The 11983-nt window shown below is 47.2% G+C and overlaps 1 protein-coding gene across 5 annotated transcripts in view; it reads left to right on the forward strand.

The window, feature by feature from the left end:
• CNST (consortin, connexin sorting protein) overlaps positions 1 to 11983 on the forward strand; it is a 111072-nt gene that overhangs the window by 5887 nt on the left and 93202 nt on the right. The window contains exon 1 of one of the 5 annotated variants that reach the window (XM_068115935.2): positions 2470 to 2633. The exons of the other annotated variants lie outside the window; for them this stretch is intronic. The gene's annotated coding sequence lies outside the window, so the exon portion shown is untranslated. Of the gene's footprint in view, positions 1 to 2469; positions 2634 to 11983 lie in introns of those variants that run through there. 5 annotated transcript variants of the gene reach the window in all.

Below are 11983 nucleotides of genomic sequence, written 5' to 3' on the forward strand. Positions count from 1 at the left end.
TGTGGACCGAAGTGTGCGCAAGAGTGTGCGCGAGAGGTGTGGTGTGTAACAGAGAGAGTGTTGGTGGAATGTACGGACGGCGTTGGAACGCCGGGTTTTGTGAGGGTGAAAGGGGTAGCGTATGCGTGTGAGCATGCCAGTGAAGCATCGACGGTAACCGGGTTAGCGGTTAGAGCGACGGATAGCCGATGCGAGCACTCGGGGCGCGGTGTGCTTTGTTGGGTGCGAGGCCCGGCGCGGATCGATGCTGCGTCGCTTCTCTTCGAAGCGTCGTTGCCGATTCGGGCTTGGCCCCGCCCCGCACGGTCGAGTCCGGGCCTTGGAGGGCGAGGCGACCGGTCCGGTTCAAGGGCGAGTGGGAGGAAGCGGAACGGTGCCCCCTCGTGGGGACGGGGTTCCGACCGGGGGAGATTGAGCCATCGGGCCCGGGACCGCAAGGCGCCGCGCCGAGATGGTGCGTGGAATCTCGGCCCAACCAAACCACCTCCCTTGAACCGAAAGCCGGACGGATTCAACCTGCAGGCAACCAAACCACCCGAATTCATTGCTCGGCTTTGCGAAGCCGAGTTTAATGATGTCATGACGCACCGAGGCTAGGATATAGCGGACTGTGATGATGGTGATAGTGATAGTGATTTGATACGAAATTTAGAAAAGTGAATAGGATTGGTAGAGTGATTGGAAATTTTTGATTGGTTGGAATTTGGTAAGCAAAATTTATAGTAAGAGATGCCCCATGTGATGGGATGGCCAATCCACCATCCCTCACAGAGGGGGGCAAAGGAGCACTAGGTTTATGGGGTTGATGGCAGTGAAAACTAGCCCGGGTGGGTTAGGATATTGTGTGTAGGGACCTAGAAGATGACATTAGGTGACGTTAAGATTAGTTAGTGACAAGGATACCTGTAGTGGGGACGCAGGTAGTTTAGTATGGATGATAATGACGTGGGAGCGCAATAGTTTAAAGGGGTGACTGGGAAGCGCAAGTTTCAGAGGGGAGTAGTTAGATGAGATGATGCTGTGTGTTTGAGGATTGAACAGGTGTGATTGCACAGGTGTGCAACTGAACAGGTGTGTGGAGCAGTGTAGGAGGGAGTAGTGGTGATTGCGTGTGTTGTTGACCAAATGGTCCAGGAAGAGGAGAAGGGTGCAGGTGGCACCAGGTGTGAGTGCACAGGTGTGCAACAACAGGTATGAGGAACAGGTGTGTGGAATAAATGGTAGTGTGGAATATCTGGGGTATTGGAATGGATGGTCGTGGAGTGAGTATGGTGGAAATTGTGGAGTGGAGTGGATGGTGCGAAGGTGTGAATGGGGGAAGGATGGACCCCCATCACGGATACCCGGGGCGGGTAGTGTAAGTGTTAGGTAGAGGGTATAGGTAAATTGTGGTTGGATATTGGCATCTGTGGTGCGAGGTGAAAGAATGGTATTTGGATGGGTGCATTAGTGTTGTGGAAATGGCTGGGCGTGTAGCCTGTTAGTGTGTGTAGTTGGTTTGGGCACTCCACCACTGTGAGGATGTCGGCCAGGTGAGGCCGCAGGTGGGCTCTGGGAGCCGGTAGTTGTGGATGGGGCCCGAGGATCCGGAGGACGGACCCGGGTAGCCCAGTGCCAGAGGGCACCAAGGGGTGACAGAGCCAGGAGGGGCCTTCCCCAGTTAGATAGGTTAGGGTGAGGAGCAGGTAAGCTCGGGAGGCAACTGCAGTGGTGGAGGTGTGCAGGTGGGTAGACCTGCTGGGAGAGCTACACGTCACAGCCCAGAAATTGTGCAAGGGCACCGGGAGATGAATGGGGGGAGTGAGACCCCAAATTGAGAAGCACCACAGTTTGGTCAATGGGAATTTGGTTTTTAGAACCCATAGTGTAAGTTGGCCAATGGATTGGCAGGGAGAGACCCCGGGTAGTGTAAAGTGTGTTAATGTCATTTAGAGGATAGTTAGGATTAGGAAGTCTCCTCGCACCATCTGCATCCACTCACCTGAGGTGACAGGTACTCCACACCATGCCATGTTTTGATTATTTTTTACTGTGCAAATGTTTGGAATGTGAGACGCATCATGACGTGGGTGTGACATTGTGCTTGATGTTCCATCTCTTCCTCCTTATGAGGATTGATGATGAATTGGGTGATGGCAAATTTTGGTTAGAGGGATTGTGGAGACGAATTTGGTGTAGAAGAAATATGGGGAGACGCGACATTAGCGACGAATTTGTAAATGTGTAGATTTTTGTAAATATGGGGTAAGGGCAAGGGTAGTGTAGGTGACAGGGGGGTGACGTACGGTAGGGACGAGCTTTCTCACTTCGCTCTCCGTACTCATTTCGCCTTGCATTGCCTTATTGATGTGTACCCTTGTGACCTTACCCCTCGCTCATTTGTCTCTTTTGTCTCCCACATGACCTGTGCGCCATTGGGCGCCGAGGGGAGCGTGCGTGAGTCGGCCATTGTTCGCCCGGCACTCTCAGAACCAGCTGTCTGCATCGATGCACCACATTATGGACCACATGCCTGTGGCCGAGCAGCACTGATGGACCCCATGGGTTGGGGCATGGCCCCTCTGCTGGAACCGGCCATGAGGGCCCGAAATCTTGCTGGCGGACCTGGGCCACAGGGCACCGATGCCCCACAGGTGAACCACACGTAGTCGGCCCTGTGGGCCATAAATAAAATAAAATAAAAAGGACACATTGGGTGCAAGTTTTAATACAAATAGGCCGCCAGTAAGAAAATGAAAGAATGACAACAACTGGAAGACAATAATAATAACCAGCAGAGGGAGCCGAAGAGCAAGAGATCACCTGCAGGGTTAAGGGTTGTTGGTTTTATTTTCTTGAACAATGGTGACTGCACCGATTGGTGCTTGGGTGTGTATTGGTGCGTTTTTGGGTGCTTTAATGGTGCATTGATGCAGAGCAGACTGTCTCCCCCCCAGAAAGAACAATTACAGGTCCTGGGTTAGTCTTGTAAATAAAAGCAGAGTCATTGTCAATAATGCTCCCCACCGTCAGTGTGTAGTTTGAAGACCATTCCGCAATTCGGTTAACTGTGGGCGTAAGTCTGTTAGGCAGGGTGCAATGGAACAGCGGGACACATTTATTTATGTTTTAAAAACTGTCGCACTCAGGGTCAGGTTAAAAGTAGAGGGAACTACACCTACGTGTCACACTAAATAAAAGTTGTAGGCCCGGGACGTGCCTAAGAGGAGGAGGGTGCAGTGTTGCGGATATGAGGACTGTATTTTTTGATTGTGTGCTTTATTATTATTATTATTGTTATTCTGCGCCCCCTGCCTCCGGAGCTGTGTAAAGGTCAAAGGGCGTCCCATAATTAGTCCACAAGCATACACGTCAGCCAATCATAGAATACCCCTGTTCGATAGTTATATCTTATTCTGTGTTTTAGGGTAAGGCTGTGTCTCCCATTAATAGAAGTACTCCATTGCACCAAGTGAAAGAGATAGATTCCCTTCATTCCCATTCCCAAAACCTCCATTCCCCCTTTTCGTCAATTGCCAACTGCATTTTGGGCGGTTTTCCCTTCATCCGCCATTGACCACGAGGCAGGGTTGGGGAAGAAAGGCGGGTCCCCACCTCGTCATAGAGGGGAGGAGTGAACCAGCCCTTGCCGACCAACCCAGAACGAGGGGTTGGCTTTAGAGGGCGGAGAGAGAACGTTTTGGGGAGGTTCGCAAAGGGTCAAGGGTGGGGCTTATATAACCCGAGGCAGAGGCCCCCGGAGAGAGTCGAGGAGGGAGGAGATCAGAAGACAGAAAGGCCTTGAGTTGGACTAAGCAAGAGAGGAAGTTGTTGGACTGGGTGGGACTAAGAAAGAGAGAGAAAGAGTCCTGAAGCTTGTGAGGGAAGGAGAGAAAACCCGTCACACAAGCCCCCCACCAGCCGCATTGGCTCCACCAAGCGTTCACCTCCACCAAGGCTCCACCAAGCTCCGCGTTGGCTCCACCAAGCGTTCACCTCCAGCAAAGCTCCACCAAGCTCTGCGTTGGCTCCACCAAGCGTTCACCTCCACCAAAGCTCCACCAAGCTCCGCGTTGGCTCCACCAAGCGTTCACCTCCACCAAAGCTCCACCAAGCTCCGCGTTGGCTCCACCAAGCGTTCACCTCCACCAAGGCTCCACCAAGCTCCGCATTGGCTCCACCAAGCGTTCACCTCCACCAAAGCACCACCAAGCTCCGCGTTGGCTCCACCAAGCGTTCACCTCCAGCCATCCACCTCCTGCGATTCCTGTCATCATTCCCCGCGTGAGTCTGTCTTTTGTTTGTTCTGTCCTGGGTTAATTAAGACTGTAGGTAAGCTAGTATTTTCACTGTGTCACCTGCGTCTTATGTGCTGTAAATAAACGTGACTGCTTTCTTTTTGCTTAAGTGTGTAAATAGTAAATAAATTTAGTAGTATTTCCAAACCTTTCTTTGCCTTCGTGTTCCTCTTTGCATTCGTCGTTTTAGTCTTTTCCCTCATTGAGCAGCCGCGGTGCGATCCGGCCAACGTTTGAGTGGAATCGGGTTCTAATCGGGGAATAACTGTTCGGTCGCGGTAATACCAACCGCTCGGTAAAATAACATCTTTAACCGCGTCCGCAACAATATATATATACAGTGGAACCTTGACTTACGAGTGCACCAACTTACGAGTTTTCCGAGATACGAGCCGTCGCTCGGGCGGTTTATTGCTTTGAGATGCGAGCCGAGATTTGAGTTACGAGCTTTCGCCACCCGCCACCAGGTGGGTTCCGGTCACGTGGTTATCTTGCCGTGCAAGTATCTCTACCGTATATCGCTGCTGCTTTGTTTTCGCATTTTGGTTATTTTGGAAAATTTCTTAGTTTTAACCATGGGTCCTAAGAAATTGAGTGCCAAGGGAAGAGAGGATGATGTGCTTGGATATAAAACACGCAATCGTCGAAAAACATGAGCGAGGTGTGCGTGTTGTCGACTTGGTGAGGCGGATGTGAAGGCAGCTGAAGATTTTATTATAACTGAGAAGAAGAAGAGGATGATGTGCTTGGATATAAAACACGCAATCGTCGAAAAACATGAGCGAGGTGTGCGTGTTGTCGACTTGGTGAGGCGGATGTGAAGGCAGCTGAAGATTTTATTATAACTTTTGCCGAACTGATAGAAGCCGAACGATACATCCCCCAGCAAATCTTCAACTGTGACGAGACAGGGCTCTTCTGGAAAAAGATGCCGAGGAGGACGTATATAACGGCAGAGGAGAAGAGCATGCCAGGCCACAACTTGTTCAGAGTGCCGGCGATAGCTCGCCTTCTCTTTGTGGAAAACACGGTACTGAGAAGAAGAAGAGGATGATGTGCTTGGATATAAAACACGCAATCGTCGAAAAACATGAGCGAGTTGTGCGTGTTGTCGACTTGGTGAGGCGGATGTGAAGGCAGCTGAAGATTTTATTATAACTGAGAAGAAGAAGAGGATGATGTGCTTGGATATAAAACACGCAATCGTCGAAAAACATGAGCGAGGTGTACGTGTTGTCGACTTGGTGAGTCGGATGTGAAGGCAGCTGAAGATTTTATTATAACTGAGAAGAAGAAGAGGATGATGTGCTTGGATATAAAACACGCAATCGTCGAAAAACATGAGCGAGGTGTGCGTGTTGTCGACTTGGTGAGGCGGATGTGAAGGCAGCTGAAGATTTTATTATAACTTTTGCCGAACTGATAGAAGCCGAACGATACATCCCCCAGCAAATCTTCAACTGTGACGAGACAGGGCTCTTCTGGAAAAAGATGCCGAGGAGGACGTATATAACGGCAGAGGAGAAGAGCATGCCAGGCCACAACTTGTTCAGAGTGCCGGCGATAGCTCGCCTTCTCTTTGTGGAAAACACGGTGAGATCCTTAACATCCAACAACTAATGGGACGCAAACGGGGCGCCCAGTTTAGCGGTACACACATTGATGAATCACCCTGCCTGTGATTCACCCATGACAGGTTATAGCTGGGTCGGGATTCAAACCCAGGCTGGACAGTTTAGAGTCAAGTGTGCGTACCTCCAGTCCAGGCCATCCTGCCAACTTGTATGCTGCATACAGGTGAAATATAAAGCGCGAGATATTTTTATATATACTGTATATTTAAAAAAAAATTGGTGTGGTTTTTGGCGGGCTGGAACGGATTAATAGCATTTCAATGCATTTTAATGGGGAAATTTAATTTGAGAAACGAGCAAATTGAGTTACGAGCTCGGTCACAGAACGAATTAAACTCGTAAGTCAAGGTTCCACTGTATATATATATATATATATATATATATATATATATATATATATATATATATATATATATATATATATATACAGTGATCCCTCGTTTATCGCGGGGGTTACGTTTCAGAACCCCCCGCGATAGACGAAAATCCGCGAAGTAGCGACCATATTTTTATTTTATTATTTATATATATTTTAAAGCTTTATGACCCTCCCCACACTCTTATTAACGTTTCCCACACTCTTATTAACCTTTCTCACACTCTTATTAACCTTTCCCATACTCTTATAAACACTTCCTATACTCTTAAACACTTTTTACACTCTTAAACATACGTAATTTTAACAACATATAAAATTCTAATGGGTACTCACCATTGAAGATACTGTAGCTACCCAAGGGTCCCCCAAGCAAGACCAGCATCAGAATCTCCTTGCTCCAGCCGGTGACGTCACCGGCGGGGATCCCCGGCGCGAGAGTGGCTGGTCACGTGACCGCTAAAGCGTGCCGCGCTTTGCGGGTATAATCAGCTACACCTGTTGATCACGTGACCACCGAAGCACGCCACGCTTGAGAGGCGTGGCTTTCGGTTTCTGGTTGTGCTTTATAATGCAGCCCGATATTAAAACGGGCTTTTCAGTGTTCCCGAGTTGGTTTTGAGAATAAATATCTTCTCGGACGAGTTTGTGTCTTGCCCGTCATTTCGTCCGTATCAAGCAAGAGCCCCGGCTCTTCAATACTACAACTTGCGTGATGAAGATGATGATGAATTAGCTGTGCAGTACTGATGACGATGAAGGTGATGACGATGATGAATGTACTGCACAGCCAGAAAGAGCATTACAGTTACCCATTACGTGGGTAACTCGCGCAAGTGGAAGCTGCCGCATCTGCGTTTTCCATACGCACGACTCTTTGTCTACCCTTCTACTGTACACTATGTACAGTATTTTATTTCTTGTAATATGTTTTAATTACTGTATTTTTCTTATTTCTTTACGTTTTTTAATTTTTTAGGCTAGAAAATGCTTATTTTACCACAAAAATATTTAAAATAATAGTATATAAAAATACATTTATACCGCAAAATCCCGCGATATAGCGAAAAATCCGCGATATAATTTTACATATACTAGCGAGAAAAACCCGCGATGTACCGAAGCCGCGAAAAGTGAACCGCGATATAGCGAGGGATGACTGTATATATATATATTTATATATATATATATATATATAGTTACGGTCCGCGGATAAGGATGTTGTTTACCGAGCGGATGGCACTGCAGCCGAACAGTTTTCCCCGACTAAACCCGATTCCCGAACGTTGGCCGGATCGCGCCACAGATATTCAATTTGGAAACCTCTAAAGCGACCGAATGTAAAGAGGAAGAAGAAGACGTACAGAAGAGTAACGGGATTTATTATTTACACACACAAGCAAAAGGAGCAGTCAAGGTTATATACAGGGAACATGGAAAAAGCAGGTGACACAGTGAAAATACTAGCTTATCTAAACTGGCTTAATTAATACCCCAAGACAGAACAAACGAAGATGACTCACATGGGGAATGATGATAGGAATGGCGGAGGTGGATGGCTTGGAGGGGGGAGGCCGGTCCACGGATACCGCAGCACGATTGGCGCGTTTGGCAGCCGCCGTTCCTTTTCGGTCCTGCTCAAAACGTCCGTCCAGGCCCCAAGCTGCTGTGGCTGCAGTTTCGGTGGCTCAAGCTGCTGTTGATGCAGCCGTGGTGGCTCAAGCTGCTCTCTTCAGGGATCCCTTACTCAACTCTCTTCTCGTGATCTCTTCGCCGCAACTCTTGTCATGGACCTCCTCTCACGGCTTCCCCGCGCGCGCTCTTTTATATCGCCGCGGGCAAATCAAGCCGCCGGCCTCTCGGACACGCCCATCGGTGAGCTCCTTCGGCCCTGATTGGTGGGCACAGCCCTCTGGCTCCGCCCTTGATGACGAGGTCCAGACCCGCCCTTCTTCCCCAACCTTGCCTCGTGGCCAATGGTGGTTGAAGAAAACCGCCCAAATGCAGTTGGCCATTGAAATGAAATGAAAGGGGATCTACTCTTATTTCACTTGGTGCAATGGAGTATTTAAATTAATGGGAGACACAGCCTTACCCTAACACACATAATAAGGATATAAGCTACTGAACAAGGGTATTATAGTGTCCTTCAATGTATGCTTTATGGAATTAACTACCGGAACGCCCTTTGACCTTTATACAACAGACTGGAGGCAGGAAGGCGATATTTTACAACAATTTACTATACAATAAAAACACAATAAAAAAAAACACAATCTTCATATCCGCAACAATATATATATATATATATATATATGTATATATATATATTGTTGCGGATATGGGATTTGCATCCATCCATATCCGCTTGTAAATATTCCCCTATTTCCTCAATTTTTTTTTTTTTTTTTTTTTTTTTTTTTTTTGTATACAAGATCGAGGCTCGTGAAAGAGCGAACATTAATCACACAGAAAGACAAACCGACACATAAAACATATAACATCGGGAGCGGTAGACAAGATGGGGAGAGAGGGGGAAGGACACAAACACAACATTTGAGAGCAGGGACCGAGAGACATGGAGACATCGAGAGATCTGAGAGAGGGCGAGGGCTTTGGGGGGGGGGGGGGGGGGCATGGGAAGGGAGCGGTGGGAGAGGTATAAAACATATGGACACTGCCAGGACTTCCAGGAAAGAAGTTGGAATTTCAACAAGGTGGATCTGGGGTGAATTAGCGGGGGTAGAAAAGATCAAAGTTTTGGATGGGGGAAGATAAGAGATGGTGGTGAACAGCTGTTTTAAAGACCTGGAGGGAGGAGTGGGATTGAAGGGAGTGAGGGAGTTTGTTCCAGAGGCGGGAGAAAAGAGGAATGAAAGAGTGAAGGTGAGCAGAGAGCCGAGATTTCGGCAGTTTAACCATCAGAGGGTTGCTGGCAGATCTTGTGCGACCTGTAGGAATATTTGGGGGACAGAGCACAGAGAGAGCTGGGGGTGCAAGGCCGGAGAGGAGTCGGTAGAAGACAGAAAGACCACCTACCTGCCTGCGGTGAGTGAGTGAAAGGCCCTCAGAGATAGCTTCATCGCGGGAGATTCCAATAATAATAATACTTCCCAACTCTCCCCAATCCCCCATTCCCTAGTCCCATTTTCTGTAAACAACACTGTAGACCCGACCTCCCCCTATTTCCCCCATTAAATGTCGCATCCAGGTCCACCGCATCTCATGTAGACAACTATAGGACATCTTGCTAGTTATTCTTAGTCTATGTCAGTTAAGGATTCGTTTCCATTAATTCTGACCCTTTGTTGCACCAGAATGTGATTGTATGGCACCGTTAGGAAGTTTAGGACCTCCCAATACCTCCCCGCAGCTCTTCCTCACAGTTCTCTTCAGCAGCAACAACAACAACAACAACAACAACGAGCGCAGGGAGTGCGCGTCCTCACTCCTGCTTGGTTGGTAGGAGTGGTGGAAGGACACCAGGCCTTCCCAACGAGCCGCCATCGGACATGTGCTCGACGGGGTTACCAAACAGGGGCAGAACATGGCTCCCTGTCGGCTCCTCGTCAAGGGCGGAGCCCGGTAACCCCCGCACCCAATGGAAGCGGCGGACCGGCCCCAGTTGGGGCGGAACCAACCAGCCGAGGGCGTGTCACTCCCTGTTGAGCATGCGCAGTAGAGAGAGAGGTGACGTCAGATGCGCGCTGAGCTTGAAGCAAGAAAGACGTACCCTCCGAGCGCGGTGAGACCTCTGCCGTTCAGTGAGACCTCCCTGCATCTTTGGACTGTGCTTTATCCTGTCCCCGAGCCAAGGTGCACCTTGTGCCATCGATCTACCTGTCCATTCCTGCCATCAACCCCTGTGTGAGTCTGCCTTGTCCGTTTGTCCGTGATCTGTCTGGGATTAAATAAGCCTGTATTTAAGTGCCCATCTCTTCTGTGTTCTTTACCTCACTCTACCTTGTAATCTACCCCTTTTTTCCACCACTGTAATTACACCCTCCTCTGGAGGTCTTGAGAACTGTACCCCCTTGCGTCGTTTCATCTTTCCCAGTCGTCGTGTCTTTTCTATCATTGATTTAGCATAGCGCGATTTGGCCAATGTTATAATCGGGTGTAGCTTGTTAATGGTTCGAACTACGGGTTACTAAACCCGCTCGGTAACCTAAAACCGCAGCTCGAACGGCCGTCTCTTCCCTGTCTCACGACCGAGCGTTGCACTCAGGTCCCGGGAAGGCCCATTCCGACTTTCTGGCCCGAATACCCTGGCGGCGCTGCGGGCGGGAGAGAGCGTTGGGACGACCAGGAACGGAGAGTGGTTAGTAGAAGGAATGGCGGGTTGATCTCCGCAGGGTAACGAGGGAAGCCCTCTCCGTTTCCGTATATATATATATATATATATATATATATATATATATATATATATATATATATATATATATGTATATATATGTATATATATATATATGTATATATATGTATATATATATATATATATGTATATATATGTATATATATATATATATATATGTATATATATGTATATATATATATATATATATATGTATATATATGTATATATATGTATGTATATGTATGTATATATATGTATATATATATATATATATATATATATGTATATATATGTATATATATATAATTATATATATATGTATATATATATATATATATATATGTATATATATATATATATATGTATACAGTGATCCCTCGTTTATCGCGGGGGTTACGTTCCAGAACCCCCCGCGATAGACGAAAATCCGCGAAGTAGCGACCATATTTTTATTTTATTATTTATATATATTTTAAAGCTTTATGACCCTCCCCACACTCTTATTAACCTTTCCCATACTCTTATAAACACTTCCTATACTCTTAAACACTTTTTACACTCTTAAACATACGTAATTTTAACAACATATAAAATTCTAATGGGTACTCACCATTGAAGATACTGTAGCTACCCATGGGTCCCCCAAGCAAGACCAGCATCAGAACCTCCTTGCTCCAGCCGGTGACGTCACCGGCGGGGATCCCCGGCGCGAGAGTGGCTGGTCACGTGACCGCTAAAGCGTGCCGCGCTTTGCGGGTATAATCAGCTACACCTGTTGATCACGTGACCACCGAAGCACGCCACGCTTGAGAGGCGTGGCTTTCGGTTTCTGGTTGTGCTTTATAATGCAGCCCGATAAACGGGCTTTTCAGTGTTCCCGAGTTGGTTTTGAGAATAAATATCTTCTCGGACGAGTTTGTGTCTTGCCCGTCATTTCGTCCGTATCAAGCAAGAGCCCCGGCTCTTCAATACTACAACTTGCGTGATGAAGATTGAAGATGATGATGAATTAGCTGTGCAGTACTGATGACGATGAAGGTGATGACGATGATGAATGTACTGCACAGCCAGAAAGAGCATTACAGTTACCCATTACGTGGGTAACTAGCGCAAGTGGAAGCTGCCGCATCTGCGTTTTCCATACGCACGACTCTTTGTCTACCCTTCTACTGTACACTATGTACAGTATTTTATTTCTTGTAATATGTTTTAATTACTGTATTTTTCTTATTTCTTTACGTTTTTTTATTTTTTAGGCTAGAAAATGCTTATTTTACCACAAAAATATTTAAAATAATAGTATATAAAAATACATTTATACCGCAAAATCCCGCGATAT

Source organism: Myxine glutinosa, chromosome 5 (genome assembly GCF_964187855.1).
Source record: "Myxine glutinosa chromosome 5, kmMyxGlut1.1, whole genome shotgun sequence".
NCBI lineage: Eukaryota > Metazoa > Chordata > Myxini > Myxiniformes > Myxinidae > Myxine > Myxine glutinosa.